The sequence below is a fragment of the Amblyraja radiata genome, chromosome 13, assembly GCF_010909765.2.
Source record: "Amblyraja radiata isolate CabotCenter1 chromosome 13, sAmbRad1.1.pri, whole genome shotgun sequence".
In the NCBI taxonomy this organism is placed as follows: domain Eukaryota; kingdom Metazoa; phylum Chordata; class Chondrichthyes; order Rajiformes; family Rajidae; genus Amblyraja; species Amblyraja radiata.
This window is the reverse complement of record NC_045968.1, coordinates 42,157,184-42,179,451: the sequence shown is the minus strand read 5'-3', so window position 1 is coordinate 42,179,451 and position 22,268 is coordinate 42,157,184. Positions and strand designations below refer to the sequence as shown.

Below are 22,268 nucleotides of genomic sequence, written 5' to 3'. Positions count from 1 at the left end.
ATCATGGTGTCATGGCAATGGGAGGCATGGGGTGGTGTGGGAGGGTGCAAAATGGAAATGAAAAGGTCAAGGGTTCTGTTATACTACTGTGGATGGAAACGCCCAATTGAAGGACAAATATTGCACGCACTGATGTGGAAGGTGATGCTGGTGCTGCCAGGGCTAGAGGGTGTGAGCTACAGGGGAAGGTTGAGTGGGCAGGCACTCTATTCCTTGGAGCGCAGGAGGATGAGGGGTGATCTTATTGAGATGTATAAAATCATGAGGGGAATAGATCGGGTGGATGCACAGTCTTTTGCCCAGAGTAGATGAACCGAGGACCAGAGGACATAGGTTTAAAGTGAAGGGGAAACGATTTAATGGGAATCTGAGGGGTAACATTTTCACACAGGTGGGTGTATGGAACAAGTTGCCCGAGGAGGTAGTTGAGGCAGGGACAATTCCTACATTTAAGAAACAGTTAGACATGTTATGTCATGGATATGATAGGTTTGGACGGATATGGACCAAACGCGGGCAGGTGGGACTAGTGTAGCTGGGACATGTTGGCCGGTGTGGCAAGTTGGGCCGAAGGGCCTGTTTCCTTGCAGTATAGTTCTATAATTCTATGGTAGAACAGATCCAACAGAGGTGGAGACATGGCGGAACAAAACAGAGTCATTAGTCAAAGCAGGATTGCAGGAAACGTACTCCAGGTCTGTATGAAAATCTATCGGCTTATAGTGAACACTGGTCACAATGAAAATCAGCACAGCAAACTAGATATGGCCTTTGGTGGTTGCAGAGATTAAAAATCTAAAGAATCTGTCACTTTGTAACACAAATTCAAATACATTAATGTATTTTTGCATAGAAAGATATTTAGAATTTTTGTTATGGATTATTCATCTTTAAATATTCCATAATTACATTAATAAGTTGTGACATGACAACTCAACTCAAATGGAACCTGGACTCAGCACATATTAAGGCATATCAGATCGGTATGGTAATAAATCTTTCTGCCTAGTGTTTCCAAAGCTTTCTTCTTGTATGACCTTTGCAAGAATATTGGCTGTTGGAACAAGCTCTCATTGATTCATTCATCAATACAATTCATCATGTCATCAAAAGATGCAATCAAAAGATCTTTGCTCCTGTTTCATACTTCAAATGAAAACAGAAAATGGCAGTAGGTCAGGCAGCAACTGCAGAAAGAGAGTCAGAATTAATGTTTCAGAATGTTAAAAAATGAAGCTGGTTGGGACAATAGAAGAGCAGAAACTGGCTGACAGAATAACAACACTCCCCTCCCCTCCCCTCCCCTCGCTCTCCACCCTCCTCCCTTGCGTCTTACGCTTCTTACTCCGCTTGCTCACTAAAAGTCAGTTAACCAGTTCCATAGTTCACAACGATCCATTCCTCTTGGGATCACACTGTCCCTAGCCAATAATCAGCCTATCAGGGAAACTCCCTGCCTGAGGTCTTCTGTTGCCAGCACTGATTTGTCTGTTCTTTTCTTGCTTCCAGTCCCCCTCCCCCCCCCCCCCAGAAAATTTAAGACACCCAAATCACATCAATTTTATAGAACCTCTATGAGTTCTTTTGAAGAGTGAAACATTAGAGGTTAATTTGAGCTAATAAACAGACCTTCACATGGTCATAGCTGAGGATATATTGAATTGCTTCGCAAGGAGCTAGGGGTTCAGTCTGCAACTTCCTTGACTCAAGGACTTTAAGTTACTTTAAGGACTCAAGGGTTCATGTGAGTGAAGACAAGCAACAGAAGAAACAAAGTTTGATTGGTAACGCACAAAGGGACTAGGGAGAACTGGCAATATCACTTCCTAGCCAACTCTGTTAACCATTGTTTGAATACTTTTATATTTAGTTCAGAAATACAGCATGGAAACAAGCCCTTTGGCCCATCAAATCCACACAGACCATCGATCACCCGTTCACGCTAGTTTGAGTTTAGTTTGTCACGTGCACTGAGGTATAGTGAAAAGCTTTTGTTGTGTGCTAACCAGTCAGCAGAAAGACAATTCATAATTACAATCCAGCCATCCGTAATTGCACCAAACGTGAATAACATTTAGTGCAACATAAAGTCCAGTAAAGTCCGATTAAAGATAGTCCGTTGGTCTCCAATGAGGTAGATAGTAGCTCAGGACTGCTCTCTAGTTAATGCTAAGATGTTTCTATGTTATCCCACTTTTGCGCCCACTCCTTACACACTCGGTGAATATACACACACTGATTAATCTACAAACCTGCATGTCTTTGGGATGTGGGAGGAAATGCGAAGGAGACCAGTGGTCACGGGGAGAACATAAAACTCCGCACAGACAGCACACGAGTTCAGGATCAAACCCAGATTTCTAGCGCTGTGAGGCAGTGCCAATGTGCCACCCATTTTCTATGTACTTGTTATTAACTAAATAACAGCTGTAAAACACATAGGTATCAGTCTCATACTATTACACCAGATCTGGCCTCAGGTTTGTGCCCAATGTTTCCCAGGTGTGTTAAGATCACCAATTATCCAAACATTTAAATGTAAATCAATAGCATTTGCTAAAAAGCAGAAGGAAAAATAATCTAATATTCATAAAGCTTTTTTTTTAAATGAATTCAGGACCTCCCAAGTGCTTTAGAGCCAATGAACCATACTTGAAATGTAATTGCTGTTGTAATGTTGGAAACATGGCAGCTTGCTCACAGTAAGCTTCTGCACACAGAAACCTCTAATGTCCAACTCAAAATAGAGCAGCTTTTTCCTTACGAGCCACAAATCTTGGCATAACATTGTCTGAATGGATGACAGAACCTTGCCTAAATTTGAACACCTTCTGCAATTGAAATGCAGCAGAAAATAAGATTACTATTCGAATGAAAATCCCTCCAATTTTCTTACACTGAGAAACTCAAGACAGATGTAAGAGTAGGTTCTCATAAGTTGGAGTGTTCAATATGGGTCCAGAAGACTACAACATTCCCAGAAGGAAGATGATGTCAATTAGGACTAATCTCTTCTGCCAGCACATGATCCATATCTTTCCATTCCCCACATAATCACATTTAAAAGTCATTTGGAGAGATACATGGATAGGAAAGTTTTAGAGGGATATGGGCCAAATGCAGGCAAGTGAGACTCGTGTAGATGGGGCATCTGGTTGGCATGGGCAAGTTGGGCCATTGTGCCTTTTTCCATGTTAGATGGCTCTATGATTCTATGTTATCCCGTACTTCATTAACACCAATTTTGTTGTTTGGCTTGGCACCAGTGTAAAATGCCTTTGACTGAGTTGTCTACTAAAGTTGAAGTGTACATTAGACTGGCTTTCCTCCCTCTAAATGTACTAATCTGAACCGTCAGACCCTGAGAGTATTCTTCTCCTGTGGGCCCCTGCACCGTGTGAACATCATGCTAGATGAAATGTAACTCTGGCAGGTGTAAATCCACTTTTCTGTTTTATATTTAGCACTCTTCAAGTCTGGAACGAATTATCATCTTGTAATCCCAAATGTCGGATAAAAAATCGATTGAATACGCTTGGAATTTTATATTGTTAGTATTCATGAGAAAATACACTATCCTGTCTAATTTCCCTTCCACTTATTAAAATTCAATAAATAAAAGCAAGCACATGCACTGTTTACTTTAAAACTAGCTGCCAATATAACTAGGGTTTGTCTTTGACTATTGACATTTGGCTGAGATGGGTATTTGTATATTCATAATTCTGAATATTCTACATAAAACGCAGTCCAATTAGGATTCAAAATAATTGGAGTGAAAACATGTTGGGGGTAAATTAGGAGAGAGATTTGGGATCAATGGGATTTATTTTATTTTCATTTTTAGACTTTTAGAGATACAGCACGGAAACAGGCCCTTCAGCCCACCGAGTCCACACCGACCAGCGATCGTCCCGTACACTAGCACTATTCTATACACTCGGGATAAATTACAATTTATCAAAGCCAATTAACCTACAAACTTGTATGTCTTTGGTGTGTGGGAGGAAACCAGAGCACCTGGAGAAAACCCCTGCGGTCACAAGGATAATTTACAAACTCCGTACAGACAGCATCCATAGTCAGGATTGAACCCGGGTGTCTGGCTCCCGTAGTCAGGATTGGCAACCCTATCACTGCGCTACCATGCCGCCTGAAAGGAAGAATGATCTGCGGGAGATTTTCAATTTAGTTGTTGAAGTTTGTGATCATTGACATTCGGAAGGGACCCTTTTGTTTGAAGCAAAAGATCATGGGAAATTACAGACCAGGGTAGCATTGAGATTTAAGGAGCCGGTACTATTGGAGAACTAGGTGTCAATACATAGCCATGAACATTGATCTCAGGACGAAAATAGAACAAAGATTTAGGAAAGAAATGGGTTAGGCGGCATCCGTGGAGAATGGAGATAGGAGACGTTTTGGGGTGGGACCCTTCTTCAGAGTCGAGCAATATGAATCACAGAAGGGGAACCGGGGGGGGGGGGGGGGGGTCTCACAGAACATCTGTTGGAGAGAGGAAAACTTCCTCCAAGTAAACACACCTTGAGGAGATTTCTCAGAAGTTCAGTAAAATATAGATACAATGCACTGCAGATGCTGGTTTAAAAAGGAAGACCCAAAGTGCTGGAGTAACTCAGTGGGCCAGACATTATCTCTGTCGACCATGGAATGGTGACATTTTGGATTGGGACCCTTTGTTACTTATCCTATGTCACATTTTCCTATGATAGGAAAGACTGTTTCTGGAAGAACCGACAGCTTGGGTGGCTGGAGCCACAAGAGGCTGCAGATGCTGGAAACAAGAGGAGAAAATATACTTGGTCTGAAGAATGGTCCTGACCCGAAACGCCATCTATCCATTTTTTCTGCAGAGGTGCTGCCTAACTAGCTGAGTCACTCCAGCATTTTCTATCATTGGTATAAACCAGCATCTGTAGTATCTTTATATTAGGCGAAATTCAGTGGCTGCTTTACAGAACCCCTCCGTCCTATCGGCAGGGATCGTGTTGAACCTCCATTTGTCTTTCACTGGATGACTTCATTCCAGTCACGTATGGATCGCTCTATATCTGGACTCTTGCAATATTCCAGAGAGCCCAAAATAACTTAAAGGAACAGCATCTCATTTTCCAGCTATAGCCCCCAGGCAATCAACATTATATTTAATAATTCCAATTCGAACTGGAACTAACCAGTTTAAAGCAGAAAATGATGGAAATACTCAGCGGGCTGGGCAACATCTGTAGAGAGAAAAATGGAGATAATTTTCAGCATCTGCAGTGCATGTCGTTTCACAGTTCCAGCATTACGCTTGCTTCCTCTTTCCATCTATCTTGCATTTGCCTCCTTCTATTTACATCTCCTGCAGATGGATGAGCTGTGATTGACAAGCCTTCACTATCCTCTCTCAGTTGGCACGGCCTTCCCTTGCATCATTCAATCTCTTGGTCTCCGCCCTATCCCAGGAATTGCCGTTGTACTCTCACCCCTCCCCCTTCTCTGCAATTCAAAACATGTTTGACTTCATTTCTTCTAGTTCTCTTTGCAGGCGATCGACCTGAAACATTAACTCTGCTTCCCTTTCCATAGATGCTACCTGTACTGTCACTTCCAGTAATTTCAGTTGACATATTATTCTGCAGAATTTGCTTGGTTGCAGAAACTAGTGCCTAGGTTTTGAACTTACAAGAAGAAACCGAGAAGTCTGGCAACCCTCCACAATTGTGCTTTTCTTTGCACAAGAAAATATTTCTTTGCGGAACTCACTCCAAAGGACTACATACTCCTAAGAACCTAATGTCTTAATCTCAGACTGGATAAGTGAAAACAGGATGCCTTGCTATGAAACTGCAGCACAAATATTAAACAAAAACAGAAGAAAATACAGGAAAACCCTTGGGACGTTCTTTGCAGACTCTGCAGTGCATTCAGAAAGTATTCAGACATCTTAACTTTTTCCACATTTTGTTACATTACAACCTTATTTTAAAATGGATTAAATTCTTTTTTTTATCACCAATCTACATACAATACCCCAGATTGAAGAAGTGAAAAAAAGGTGTTTAGAAATTTTTGCAAAGCAATTAAAAAGAAATAACTGAAATATCACATTTACATAAGTATTCAGACCCTTTGCTATGAGACTCAAAATTGAGCTTAGGTTCATCCTGTTTCCATTGATTATTTTTGAGATAATCTTTGATTGGAGTCCACCAGTGGTAAATTAAATTGATTGGACATGATTAGGAAAGGCACACACCTGTCTATGTAAGGTCCCACAGTTGACAGTGCATGTCAGAGCAAAAACCAAGCCATGAAGACGAAGGAATTGTCCATAGACCTCCGAGACAGGATTGTGTCGAGACACAGATTTGAGGAAAGGTATAAAACAATTTCTGCAGCATTGCATGTCCCGAAGAGCACAGTGGCCTCCGCCAATCTTAAATGCCAAGCGTCACGTCTGGAGGAAACCGGGGACCGCCCATCACCTGGCCAATACAATACCTACGGTGAAGCATGGTGGTGGCAGCATCATGCTGTGGGGATGTTTTTCAGTGGCAGAAACTGGGTGACTAGTCAGGATCGAGGGAAAGATGAACGGTGCAAAGTACAGAGAGATCTTTGATGAAAACCTGCTCGAGAGCGTTCTGGACCTCAGACTGGGCAGAGGTTCATCTTCCAACAGGACAACTACCCTAAGCACACAGCCAAGACAAAGCAGGAATGGATTTGTGACAAGTCTGTGAATGTCCTTGAGTGGCCCAGCCAGAGCCCGGACTTGAACCCGAGTGAACATATCTGGAGGGACCTGAAAATAGCTGTGCATCGACGCTCCCCATCCAACCTGACAGGGCTTGAGAGGATCTGCAGAGAAGAATGGGAGAAATTACCCAAATACAGGTGTGCCAAGCTTGTAATAAGCTTGACAATAAAGGCATTCAATTCAATTCAATTCAATTGTAGCGTCATACTCAAGAAGACTTGAAGCTGTAATCACTGCCAAAGGTGCCTCAACAAAGTACTGAGTAAAGGGTCTGAATACTTATGTAAATGTGATGTTTCAGTTATTTCTTTTAAATTACTTTAAATTTCTAAATACTGAAATCATTAAGGGGTATTGTGTGTAGATTAATGATAAAAAAAATGAATTTAATCAATTTTGGAATAAGGTTGTAACGTAACAAAATATGGAAAAATGAAGGGGTCTGAATACTTTCTGAATGCACTGTACATTAAAACCCAAGCTCCATGCATTGGCAGCAAATGTACAATAGGCTGGAAATTTTCCTTCCACCAAAATAACATGGCTTAGGGTTATCTCTTACCATATAACCATATAACAATTACAGCACGGAAACAGGCCATCTCGACCCTTCTAGTCCGTGCCGAACACGTATTCTCCCCTAGTCCCATATACCTGCGCTCAGACCATAACCCTCCATTCCTTTCCCGTCCATATAACTATCCAATTTATTTTTAAATGATAAAAACGAACCTGCCTCCACCACCTTCCCTGGAAGCTCAATCCACACAGCCACCACTCTCTGAGTAAAGAAGTTCCCCCTCATGTTACCCCTAAACTTCTGTCCCTTAATTCTCAAGTCATGTCCCCTTGTTTGAATCTTCCCTACTCTCAGTGGGAAAAGCTTATCCACGTCAACTCTGTCTATCCCTCTCATCATTTTAAAGACCTCTATCAAGTCCCCCCTTAACCTTCTGCGCTCCAAAGAATAAAGCCCTAACTTGCTCAACCTTTCTCTGTAACTTAGTTGCTGAAACACAGACAACATTCTAGTAAATCTCCTCTGTACTCTCTCTATTTTGTTGACATCCTTCCTATAATTAGGCGACCAAAATTGTACCCCATACTCCAGAATTGGCCTCACCAATGCCTTGTACAATTTTAACATTACATCCCAACTTCTATACTCAATGCTCTGATTTATAAAGGCCAGCACACCAAAAGCTTTCTTTACCACCCTATCTACATGAGATTCCACTTTCAGGGAACTGTGCACAGTTATTCCTAGATCCCTCTGTTCACCTGCATTCTTCAATTCCCTACCATTTACCATGTACGTTATCTTTTAGGAGGGCTGGGGAAGGGGATTTTCCTATGTATGTCCTCTGTTGAGATTATGCATGTAAATGACAAAATAAATGGACCTTTTAGTACGGTTGCACACAGCAACAACGTTTAAAACTCATGAGTCATACAAGAACTTCTATTGCAGTTGTGTGGCCTTCTACCATGGCAGGAGTTTCTAAAGTGCTTTGAGTAATGATTGAATCAGCCTTCTTCCTAACATTAAGAACTACTTGCCAGCTCAAGCTCCACACTGGGTACAGTTTAATTGATTGATAGACACAACATGGAAACAGGCCCTTTGGGCAACCGAGCCCACACCGACCATGACACTAGCTCTATGCTAACCCACTTTTACACCCACTCCCTATGGACTAGGGGCAATTAACTTACAAGTCCGCGTGTATTTGGGATGTGGGAGGAAACCGGAGCAGATAGGTAGAGTAAGCGTCAAAGCTAGGGATGGATTGGAAATAAGGTGTCAGATAATTGAGACGTTAGTCAAAAATATGAAGGATTCATGGGACAGGTATAGGCAGCTGGGATCAAGTACAACACTGGAGAAGTTTTGGGAACTAAGGAGTAAACTGAAAAAGGAAATCAGAAGGGCAGAAAAGGGCCAGGAGATAGCTCTGGCTGGTAGCATTAAAGACAATTCAAAAAGATTTTATAAATACACTAGATCAAGTGGGACCCATTGGTCCCCGTTCCCCCAACGCAATATTCCACCACACCCGTTCCCCCAATGCAACGCGTTCCTCCAACGCAACACTTCCCCCAACGCAATATTCCACCACTCACCCATAGCCCCAAATGTGCAGGCGCGGCTCGTTTCCCCTCATCCCCCAGCACTCCCTCCACTCCTCTTCACCCTCCCTCTTCTTTCCCCTCTCCTCCTCCCCTCCCCCACTCCCTCCTTCACCTCTCCCTCCCTCTCCTTTCCCCTACCCTCAGTCACTCCCTCCACAACCCCTCTCCCCTCCCTACCCCCCCTCCTCTCCCACTATCTGTTTAAATATCATTAAATATATCATTTTGAATTGAATTCTGTCTTTAATTTGTGTACTAGTCATGTCTCTACTATTTACTTCATTCCGCTTACATGTTTTTCCTCTACTTGCTAAATTTTTGTAAGGTGTCCTTGAGACTCTTGAAAGGCGCCCATAAATAATTTTTATTATTATTTATTATTAAAGAACAATCATCTCCTCATCCCCTCCTCCACTCCCATCCTCTCCTTACAACAATGTAACAAATCTCTCATTGCACTGGGAGTCCTGTCTTTGTTAACATTGCAATATAATTTTTTTGAAAAGAGCAATCTTTTATGTAAATGAGATTCAGGATCCCATTGTGACATCATACGCTGCCAACTGCCAGTGTGTGAATAGCTCGTTCGAAGCTTCCCCCCAGTTTAGTTTCAGTCAAAAACCACTGAATCAAGCACTTGATCAACTAATCTTGATTTTGCCAAAACACAATTACAGTTCCCACCACTGTACCTAACCACCATGGGTTTGATCCTCGTATCTGCCTGTTCAAGCCCTCTAGGCCTCGTTCACTCCAGAAGGTCACGCAGTCCTAAGCGCCCTCACAGAAGATCATTTCCCCTCATCCCCAACACTCCCTCCCCTCCTCTTCACCCTTCCTCTTCTCTCCCCTCTACTCCCCTCCTCCACTCCCTCCCTCATCTCTCCCTCCCTCTCCTTTCCCCTACCCCGTGTCCCTACCTTCAGTCACTCCTTCCGTCCCTCCATAACCCTCCTCCTCTTCCTACTCCCCTGACCCATTGGGCCCCATTCCCCCAACACAATACTCCACCACTCACCTGTTCCCCCAACGCAACCAGTTTCCACCACTCACCCATTTCCCCAATGCAACCCGTTCCACAACGCAATATTCCACCACTCACCCATAGCCCCCAACTGCACAGGCGCGGCTCATTTCCCCTTATCCCCAACACTCCCACCCCCTCCTCTTCACCCTCCCTCTTCTCTTCCCTCCACTCCTCCCCTCTTCCACTCCCGCCCTCACCTCTCCCTCCCTCTCCTTTCCCCTACCCTCAGTCAGTCACTCCCTCCCTCCCTCCCTCCCTCCCTCCCTCCCTCCCTCCCTCCCTCCCTCCCTCCCTCCCTCCCTCCCTCCCTCCCTCCCTCCCTCCCTCCCTCCCTCCATAACCCCTCTCTCCTCCTTACCCCCGTCCTCTCACTCTATCTGCTTAAATAACATTAAACAACATTCCTTTCCTCGTCCCCTCCCCCACTGTTGCCTTTTGTTTTTATGTAAATATGATCCCATTGTGATGTCATAAGCTGTAACTGCCACTGTAACTTTTTCTCAGTGGGGTTTTTTAAAGTTGAAAATGTGAATAACTTGTAAAATATAACATCAATCTGAATGGAACTTGATACACCACACACCAGGACAATGGTGAGTAAGGTGGGCCAAAAATGTTTTGGCATAATTTCAGGAGCACAGCCCTCGCCCCTCACGCGCAGCCATAGAAACCGAAAAGATGAGAGTTTTAGTAATATACAGGACTGTGGGATGCATTGGGTCCCTGTCACATGGGAGGCCTGGTCCCCCAACACAACCCGTTCTCCAAGGCAATATTCCACCACTCACCCATTCTCCCAATGCAAACTGATCCCCCAACGCAATATTCCACCACTCACCCATAGCCACCAACTGTGCAGGGGCTGCTCATTTCCCCTTATTCACCCTCCCTCATTTTAAACTTGAAAAAAAAAAGGCAATTCCTTTTGCTAGGGCTGGCAGGACTCAGTGTCCTGGGATTGCAACATTGCAGCGCGCAGGGCTACAGTCCCATAGTGGCGTCATAGCTGTAACTGCCAGTGCAGAGGGATTTTGTAAAGTTAAAAATGTGAATAACTTGTAAAATATAACATAAATCTGAACACAACTTTATACACCACACCACAGGACAATGGTGAGTAAGGTGGGGCCTCCTGGGCCTGCTCTGATATATCTGAGGAGATTGTAGGAAATTAGAGAAGAAATTCCAGGAGCCCTGGTTGAAATTTACGAGTCGTCCTTAAATAGAGTAGAGGTGCCGGAAGACTGGAGGGTGGAAAATGTTGTACCTCTTTTCAAAAAGGGCTGCAGGGAAAATGCTGGGAACTATAGGCTGGTGAGCTTAACATCTGTAGTTGGTAAGTTACTGGAGAGTATTCTGAGGGATGGGTTATACAGGCATTTGGATGGGCAAGAGCTGATTAGGGATAGTCAGCAGGGTTTTGTACGTGGAAGGTCGTGTCTCACAAACCTGATTGATTTTTGTGAGGACAAGACCAAAAATGTCGATGAGGCCAGAGCTGTAGATGTTGTGTACATGGACTTCAGTAAGGCGTTCAACAAGGTTCCGCATGGTAGGCTGCTCTGGAAGGTTAGATCGCATGGGATCCAAGGGGAGATGGCTGAATTGATAGCAAATTGGCTCCATGGAAGGAAGCAGAGGGTAATGGTGGAAGGTTGCTTCTCAGACTAGTGATGTGCCTCAGGGTTCGGTGCTGGGCCCATTACTGTTTGTCATCTACATCAATGATTTGGATGAGAACATACAGGGCAAGATTTGCAAGTTTGCTGATGATACAATTTATGCACCGCCATGATCATATTGAATGGCGGTGCAGGCTCGAAGGGCCGAATGGCCTACTCCTGCACCTAATTTCTATGTTTCTATGTTTCTATGATACAAGAGTTAGTGGTTTTGCACATAGTGAAGATGGTTGTGAATGATTGCAGCAGGATCTGGATCGATTGGCCAGGTTGGCGGAGGAATGGTTGATGGAATTTAATACAGAGAAGTGTGAGATGTTGCATTTTGGGATGTCTAACAAGGGCAGAACCTACACAGTAAATGGTAGGCCTCTGTAGTGTTGTAGAGCAGAGGAATCTAGGAGTAATGATGCATGGTTTCTTGAATGTCGAGTTGCAGGTAGATAAGGTGGTCAAAAAGGCTTTTGGCACTTTGGCCTTCATCAGTCAGAGTTTGAGTATAGAAGTTGGGAGGTCATGTTGCAGTTGTATAAGACGTTGGTGAGACTGCATTTGGAATATTGTGTTCAGTTCTGGGCACCATGTTATAGGAAAGATATTGTCAAGCTTGAAAGGGTTCAGAAAAGATTTATGAGGATGTTGTCAAGACTAGAGGGTGTGAGCTATAGGGAGAGTTTGAGTTGGCTGCGTCTCTATTCCATGGAGCACAGGAGGATGAGGGGACATCTTATAGATGTATACAAAATCATGAGAGGAATAGATCAGGTAGATGCTCAGAGTCTTTTCACACAAAGGGTGGTGGGTGTATGGAACAAGCTGCCAGAGGAGGTATTTGAGGCTGGACTATCCCATTGTTTAAGAAACAGTTAGACAGGTACATGGATGGGGTGGAAGATTACAACCTTCACGTGGACCGCCCTGTTTCGACTAATGCAATCAACTCGACGTGCGCAAACAGAAGATCAAATATAACAAGTTGTCCAACAACTTTAGGCTGTGCACGCCGCACGAAAGAAGAAGAAGGTACATGGATAGGACAGGTTTGGAGGGATACGGACCAAGCGCGGGCAAGTGGAACTAGTGTACCTGGGACATTGTTGGGCAAGTTTGGCTTATGGGAGAGGAGGATGAGTGAAATGGAAAGATGGAGGAAGGAATATTGGTGAAAGAGTTCAGGGGGGAGGGAAAGTTCAGGGGGGTGGTTAAAGGGGAAATGTGGGTCACGGAGATGGGATATGAGCTTATGGGGGAGAGGAAAGGAGCAGGGTGATGTGGGTGGTGGGAAATAGTGGGGAAAATGTGTGTGCGCCAGTGTGAGAGCGGGGGACAGAAGAAAGGCCGGTGGGGTGGGATTTGGCCTATTACTGGAAATTGGAGAATTCAATGGTCATACTGTTAGGTTTTAAGTTACCAAAGCAGAATATGAGGTGTTGATCTTCCAGTTTGCATATGCCCCCGCCCATGTGGCATTGGACAGATAGGTCAGTATGGGAATGGGGGAAGGGGAGGTAAAATGGTTAGCAACCAGGAGATCCAGCGGACCTTGGCGGACCGAGTGCAAGTGTTAGGCAGAATGATTGCTCAGTTTATGCTTGGTCTCGATGACGTGAAGGAGGCCACGTGTGTGCACTAAACACAGTAGACGAGATTGGAAGAGGTTCACATGAACTGCTGTCTCACCTGGAATGCTGCTGGGGCCCACGAATAGAAGTGAGAAAGGATGTTTCATTTAGTTTTTAGTTTCAAAATACAGCATGGAATCAGGCCCTTCGGCCCACCGAGTCCGCGCCGACCAGCGATCCCCGCACACCAACACTACCATACACACACTAGGGACAATTTAACCAAGCCAATTAACCTACAAACCTGTACGTCTTTGGAGTGTGGGAGGAAACCGAAGCTCCTGGGGAAATCTCACACAGGTCACGGGGAGAACGTACAAACTCAATCCAGACAGCACCCACAGTCAGGATAGAAACCCAGGTTCCTGGTGCTGTAAGGCAGCAAGTACACTGCTGTGCCACCGTACCGCCCTTGTATATGTCCCTAGTGTTACATCTCCTGTGGATGTGGGGGAAGGGGCCAGCGAAGAGAAATAGTGGCAACCCTGATCGCGACCCAGCCTGTCGGTGAACCCCTCTCGTACATAAACTAACATGGCTTACTGGCGTCTGGTTTTATACAGGTAAGAAATCAGCTGTTGAAATAACCGCTGGTAAGTCCTGGCCAATAGCGCTGCTCCCAAATTCAAACTATAACCAATGGCAGGGGACTGCATCCGAGTGAGACCCCCCCCCCCCCCCCTCCCCTCCCTTTGGGAACAAAGCACCATCAGCCACAGACTGGCATGTAAAGCAATACACAGAGCTACAGACTTGGCGAGCAAATCAATACACACAGCGCTACACACTTGGCACGTACAGGCAATACACACAGCGCTACACACTTGGCACGTACAGGCAATACACACAGCGCTGCCGGTGTGGAGCACAAAGGTTTAAACATAATGCTGTTGGCTTAGTGCATGGGGATTTAAACAAAGAGCTGTTGTCTGCAGCGCAATGGGGTTTAAATATAGCGCACCTGGCTGCAGTTCTATGGGCTTTAAACATAGCGCTATGACCACAGCGCTGTGGGTCACAGACTGTTCGGGCAAAATTCTCGTATAACATTCCACCCCTCGATCAGTCTGGTTACCGTCACATCCGGCCCGCAGGCGTTACCTCGTTACATCCAACCCACAAGCTGTAGTAAAGTCCACGCGGACTTGATACCAATCCACACAACCAAGGCCAACAAGATTGTCTCAATGGTCATTCCCCAGTGCACTACTGTAGTGCACCAGCCTCCAAACATCCCGAATGGCCACCATCCTCCTGGTTTCCTGGATGTGGTCAATGAAGTTGGTGATGTTCTCTTTTACCCCACTCAGGGTCAAACCAGTCACCGAGTCTGTATGACCACGCATGGCATAAATGAACTTGTTTTGTCAGAAGTCCCAAACCTTAATGTCGTCATCAATACCACCAGAGATAATCTGATAGCTTGGTCCGTATTTTGAAACGTATGGATTGCAGCCTTCTTCCAAATGTCCCATAGCTTCACTGTTTCGTCGTTGCTTCCTGTACAGACCAACTGTGGTCCTTGTCGGGCTGGATATCATGAATTCACAAAAGATATGTGACCTTTAAGTCTCTTGATTCTTTCACCCGTTTCACTGTCCCACACTGCTACAGTGTTGTCTGTTGATGCTGGAAAAAGCATGCTGCCACCCATGTTATAATGCAATTCCATCACTGCTCCACTGTGACCTTTCAATGTAGCATAATTATCGCAGTCGCCATATAAATTCCAAAACAAGACGAGTCGATCAAATCCTGCAGATGCCAGTGTTGATCCATTCAGGTGAAATTTACAACAATAAACTTCTCCCTTGTGACCCGTTATAAGCGTTAGAGGAGCTTGAAGACTCGACGTTCTTTCCTGCCTGCAGCATGGCCTGCTGCGGGCTCCCCTGCACCGAGGGCAGCAGCTTGTTGCGGGGGTGCTTGGTTTGCTATTTCTCGTTTGCTATTTCATTTTGCCGAACATTTTTTATTCTATTCGTCAGATCCTACCGAGTATGCCAAATGTTACAAGGGAACAGGTTCAAGGATCTGACCAGTAGAACAGAAAAAGGCTCACTCGTCTGTTCAGTTACAAATCAATTTTATTGGCAAGAGAGAACAAAACAATTCTTGTCTTGGTATGTGAGGGGTCCGTTTTACAGCAGCACACCCCTCTCTCTCTCTCTCTCTCTCTCTCTCTCTCTCTCTCTCTCTCTCTCTGCCTCCGTCCGCAGCGCTCGTGACTCAGCCTGTCGGTGAACCCCTCTCGTACATAAACTAACTTATGGCTTCCTGGCACCTGCCTTTATACAGGTAAGAAATCAGCTGTTTAAATAATTGCCAGTAAGTCCTGGCCAATAGCGCTGCTCCCAAATTCAAACTATAACCAATGTCAGGGGACTGCATCCGAGCGAGCCCCCCCTTTAGGAACAAAGCACTATCAGCCGCAGAATGGCGCGTAAAGCAATACACATTGCTACAGACTTGGCGCGCATATCAATACACACAGCGCTACAGCTCTGCCGGTTTGTCGAGCAAAGGTTTAAACAGAGCGCTGTCAGCTTAGCGCGTGGGAATTTAAACATAGCGCTGTGGCCACAACGCTATGGGTCACAGATTGCTTCGGCCAAAATTCTCGTATAACAGATTGTGGACAAAGAAACGGTGATTTTGATTGAGCATATTAGCCAGTGTGTTTGAAAACTGTGCAAAATCCAGAGTGGATCGTGATATGTATAAGAGCTATAGGTATCTTGTTTTACAGGCCAGGGATACTTCTCCTTCATGTTCTCTTTTACTATGCTGTGGGTTACGATATCAGCCCGATTACAGAGCTGCTTTAAATGGAGGATATGAAAAAAAAAGTCACTATCTCCGTTGAATATTCCCTCTTTCTCACAGTTAGGCACCTGGATGCTCCAGCATTGAAGTAAATTAACCATTCAATCTCATTGTATTGAACCCATCCAGCTGTATCATGGAATCATTTTACTGACTATCTTGCAGCACACCTTCTAAATTCAATCTCTCGCCTAATTTTTTCTTCATCCTCCTGCCTTTGAAGAACTTGGGCCTGGCGTTGTTCTGACTCTAACGTCACTGCTCTGTTCCAGAGAATAATGAGGAGGCCACAGGCTGTGCTCGAGTCTTTGATCCAGTTTCTTTTTATACTTTCTTTGAATCCGCTTGCACGTGAGCGAGTTTTTCTTCATAGTTAGACTGCTTCAGCTGTGACCTACCTACAAATTAATTAAACCCTATCATACATATTTTATTTCAAATCCATCTGTATAAAAGTCTAGGGGTTGGGGCTCCTGGTCTGAGAGGAATCCTGTCAGTTTAGTGTAGGAAAAACAGCAGAAGCTGGTTTAAGCTGAAGATAGACACAAAATGCTGGAGTAACTCAGCTGGACAGGCAGCATCTCTGGGGAGAAGGAATGGGTGACGTTTCAGGTCGAGACCCTTCTTCAGACCGGTCTCGAGTCTCGATCCAAAATGTCACCCATTCCTTCTCTCCAGGGATGCTGCCTGCCTCGCTGAGTTACTCCAGTATTTTCTGTCTATCTCTCGCCAGTTTAGGCTTAGAACTGTTGCAGATCATATTTATTTGCATGCTCTGCATGGGTATTGCTATTATTTGGAGCACATCCTGGTCACACGAAGGACCTGAACTCTTTCTCCTCCCATTTCAATGCTGCCATCTCCATTTACAGCCCTTACACTCATGAGCCCATTCTAGAGGGTAAGTACATGCGGAACAAGGGCAAGGAGGCTGTCACTGAGTCCAGGAGCAAGCACTGCTCAACTAGGCATCTTTCCTTGGATGGCACAGGGTGCAGCGGTAGAATTGCTGCCTTATAGCACCAGAGGCCCGGGTTCTGTCTGTATGGAGTTTATGGAGTCTCACCATGACCTCGGGTCTTCACCAGGTGCACCCACACTCCAAAGATGTACAGGTTTGTAGGTTAAATGGCTTCAGTTAAATTGTTAAAAAAATTGTCCCTGGTGTGTAGGATAGTGCTAATTTATGGGTGGTGATCGCTGGTTCACGGGAACTCGGTGGGCCGAAGAGCCTGTTTCTGCACCGTATCTCCAAAATGAAAAGAGATTGTCCAAGTTATCCGTTCCATTGGCTCATCTAACACTTCCTGCCACACATGTGACATGGAGGTCCCACACAGGCTTCAGAAGTAACCCCATGACCAAAAGAACCATGATCTGCTAAGCTTTGCCTTTCTCACACACTGCAATCATTCCGAAGAAGGGTTCTGTCACGAAACATCACCTATCCATGTTCTCCAGGGAAGCTGCCTGACCCACTGAGATACTCCACCATTTTGTGTCTTTCCTTGAATGAAAGCAAATCTGATTAGATCTGCTAAAGAAGAAAATATTGTTGATAATTAGATGAAACTGTATGTTGTTGTTGCTTTGGCAGCTAAATATCTTGCATAAGAAAGCTTTGCAACATATTAAAAAAAAACTCTGAAATAACTTGGCAAACCCAATTCCAAGAACTATTGAGGAGTAAAATTGAGGGAATATTATTGGATGATGCATTCTACTTAATAATATCTAAACTGAATACAGCCACTGATTTTCTTCCCATGGGGGTTCTTCAGAACCACATGATTGGCTCCCTGACCATTTCCTAATCTAAATTTCTCCAATTTCTTGAGAAATGTTGTTCATGAACTTACCCCTTCTTCCATCGCTTAGTGTCTAACTTGTGAACTAGAGGACATAGGCTTAAGGTGAAAGGGGAAATATTTAATAGGAACATGAGGGCTAACTTTTTCACACAAAGGGAGATGGGTGTATGGAACGAGCTGCCAGAGGAGGTAGTTGTGGCAGGTACTATTGCAATGTTTAAGAAGCAGTTAGACAGGAACATGGATAGGATAGGTTTGGAGGGAGATGGGCCGAACACAGGCAGTTGGGACCCATATAGATGGAGCATGTTGGTCGGCATGGCAAAGTTGGGCTGAAATGCCTGTTTTCACAATATATGACTATGACTATTATTCATATTCCACCAACTTCATCTATATGTTCATTACACAAAGCATCCTAGCAGTCTCATTTTTCTTAACAAACATTCACAAACATAGGATTTAATTCATTAGCAAGATGCATTTCCAATTAACGTCATTCCAATCCGTTCAAGGGCTCCAATCTTTCTCCTTCCCCCTTTAAATTGTTCATGACAATTTGCAGCACAGAATCACCTATGTTCGTATTCATGAATTTGTAGGAGTTACAGTTATCCAGACATGACCTCTAAATGTCTCAATACTTTACAATTAGTAAGAAGTAATCTCTATGGGCATTTAGAAAAATGCCAGCCAATTTGTACATAGCAAGCTCTCACAAGCAAAAATATAATATCAACTGAACAACCTGAAAATCAAACAAATCTGCAGTTGCTGGAATTCTGAAATAAAAACAGTAACATTCATTTGATTAGCCAGCATCTGCAGAAAGACAAACATTGTTTGAAGTCCTTTCATCAAAATTGGAAAAGGGAGAAAAGAAACTTAGCTTTAAATCGCGTGCTCCATTTTAAAGTGGGTCTTACACTCACATTTGGTCAAAGGTTGAGAATGGTACCGTTGTACATCGGTTGCCACATCATACTTGATAATGCCTGCAGAATAGATGACAACTTAAAAGATAGTTTAAATTAACTGTCTCGGCAAGGCCACCAGACTAATTAAGGACAAGTTGCACCCGGGATACTCCCTCTTCTCCCCTCTTCCATCATGCAAGAGGTATAGAAGTGTAAAAAGGCACACCTCCAGAATCAGAGACAGTTTCTTCCCAACTCTCATCCGGCAAATGAGCCATCTTACCACCAACTAGAGAATAGTCCTGAGTTGCCATCTATCTCATTGGAGACCATCGGACTATTTCTAATTGGACATGAGTGGACATTATCTTGCACTAAACATCATTCATGTTATTCCCTTTATCATGTGTCTATACACTGTAAATTGATTAATTGTAATCATGTATTGCCTTTCCACCGACTGGTTAAACCCCTGTCCCACGGTACAAGTTCATTCCAAGAGTTCTCCCGAGTTTGCTCTGATTCGAACTCGGAGATTTACGGTAATGGCCACTCGTCGGTACTCGGGGCTCTCGTGGACATTTTTCATTATGTTGAAAAATCTTCACCAGTCTTCCCGTGCTTACCTGCCGTTAGCGAGTCTTCCCGAGTACCTGCCGTTAGCGCTAAGAGACGTCCCCAAGCTCCGACGTACCCGCTACGTTCATTCTCCGTGCTTACCACGAGTTTGATTTTTTTTTAAACTCGGGAGAGCTCTTGGAATGAACTCGTACCGTGGGACAGGGCTATTAGCACACAACAAAAACTTTTCCTGTACCTCGGAACACAACAATAAACTAAACTAAACTGAACTAAACTAAGCTAAGCTGAACTAAACTAATTTAAATTATTATTAGCTTTCCAGATTTTAATTTGTACATCCAAATACCTACTTTAACAGTAATTTGTAATAACCATTCTGATAACATCAGACCACTCAATATTAAGTTTGTATCAATCTGGTCCTTATGAATGCTTAAATAATTACTTCCTGGATCAACATCTTCATTGTAGGATGAGTTTATCCCCTTCTTCCTCTGCTTAATGATCCCACTCCACCACATCACTACAGGAGCCAAACTTTAAAGCATATTTTCAGTCATTGGCTTGAGGACTTTAAGGGTTGGTGGATAAGTCATATACAGATGGTAAAATCCTGAAGCTCATTTTACATGCAGCCTCTATCAAGTGAGGCGCCATATGTTTTTGTACGCATTTAATTAGAACAAGGAAAATACAGCTGATCCTAGCAGTCCCAGACTGCAGTATCTTCCCCCACACTTCTAAGTTCAGAAACAGATTTAGTGTTTTGAATATGAGAGTGGAGAAAATGGATGATTTCCACGAGAGCTGATATAAAACTTTTCACTGTACCTTGGTATGCGTGACAATAAACTAAACTGAACTGATATTAGAGTCATAGATTCATTTAGTGTGGAAACAGGCCCTTTAGCCCAACTTGCCCATACCAACCAAGATGTCCCATCTACACTTGTCCCACCTGTCTGTGTTTGCCTCATCTCCCTCTAAAACTGTCCTATCCATGTACCTGTCCAAATGTTTCTTAAACGTTATGATACTACCTGCCTCAACTATCTCCTCCGGCAGCTCATTCCATACACCCACCATCCTTTGTGAGGAAAGGTTACCCCTCTGGTTCCTATTAAATCTTCCACCCCCCCCCCTCACTTTAAAATATGAATTGGCATAATATCATAATAACATTTACTTGTGTGGAATGAATCTGGTCAACTGGGGACTTTTTCTCACTATATGTGTTATACTAACCCATGGAAACCACAGTGGGTCTTACAGACCATCAATGATCACTGTAGTTGTGAGTCTCTACTTTAAATGTCAAGACAATAAAATCTCCCTCAATATCAGTAAAATGAAGAATTTGGTCATCGACTTGAGGAGACTGGGTGGAGTACATATTCATATCTGTGTTAATGGTGCTGAAGGAGATAGTCGAGAACTTCAATTTCCTTGATGGAAATATCACCAACAATTTGACGTGGTCCCACTCCATTGATGCAAGAGGCGAGAAAGCACACATGCATGGAAGTGGGAGTTGCTGTTCAAGAAAGAGGTGGACAGTGGAAGTGGTGTGGAGGTTATGTGTAGCCACTGAGGAAGTACTGCCTCCATGTTCTACATTTGGACCTTGGGTATTACTTGGTTGCGGAGATGGAGTGGTTGAAAGGTGTACGGATTGCGAGATTGCGAGAGGGGGTTTCAGGGACTGAGTCATCGTGGAGTGGTTTTGAGTGGGAGATGGGGGAGAAGGTTGCAATACCAGGTTAGAAGTGCGAAAAAACTTTTAGTGGGGTTTCCTGAGAGAATGTGATCCAGCATTCACTGCAATTTTCCAAATGAAGCGATGGTATTTGATGCCGATTTGTCACAAAAGAACTCTTAAACTCACAAGTGTGCCTGAGGCTGAATAATATTGGGACAAATTTAAGTAGATTTGTAATCGTGCCGCACTGAAATAAACAAGGCCACACCATTTAGTTTTAAGGACGCAAATCGTGGAAGAAATGCAAACTTGCTCTGTGTGTACGTTTACCGCCCAAGATTTATGCCGTAAGTTTTTGGTGGGACAGGCCCATTTGTTGAGACAATGTCATCTTATCACCTTCCTGGTAAAAGATGTTGCTAGTCATTTTGAATATAGGCACAAAATACTGAAGTAACTCAGCGGGTCAAGAAGCATCTCTGGAAAAAGGAAATAGGTGACATTTTGGGTTGAGAACCTTTTTCAGATTCTTCAGACCGCCATCACCCCACAGGTCCTCACCTCAACTTCCGTCCACTTCCCTGCCCCCCTCTGACCCCGACCCCCACCCGGACTTGCTTGTCATTTCACCTTACTGTGCTGCTGGTAGAGAACAGTTCTCAAAGAGACTGAAGCCAACTCTACATATTCACACTGCTTCTATGTTATTCCACTTTTGCATCCACTCTCTACACATCAGGGCCAATTTACAGTGGCCAACTAATAATACAAACCTGCACGTCTTTCGGATGTAAGGGGAATCCGGATCACCTGGAGGCGGAGGTAATCACGTAGGGAGAATGTGCAAAGTGAATAGTTACGAACCAATCCACTGACATTCACATCCAAATCATTAATATAAATATGTACACCACTTCCAAAATACAGCTCCATTAAAACCAGTGAAAGCAGATTTAATCCACATACGCAGCAATGTTACTTAAGGGGAGATACTAATGCCTCGAGGCAGATCAGGCTTTAATACTGACTCACTGAGCTGTATTTTGGAAGTGCCATTGTTTGTAAAGTTACAAATTACACAAAAATTGTTGGTATAATGGACAGTAAAGAAGGTTATCTAAGATTACAACTGTAATTTGATCAATGGGCCCAGGTCAGGCAGATTCAGTTTAATGCAGTTAATTGTGAGGTGTTCCATTTTTG

General features: G+C 43.9%; 1 pseudogene; it reads right to left on the bottom strand.

The window, feature by feature from the left end:
• Positions 1-14,414: 14,414 nt before the first annotated feature.
• LOC116979494 overlaps positions 14,415-22,268 on the bottom strand; it is a 33,434-nt pseudogene continuing 25,580 nt past the window's right edge.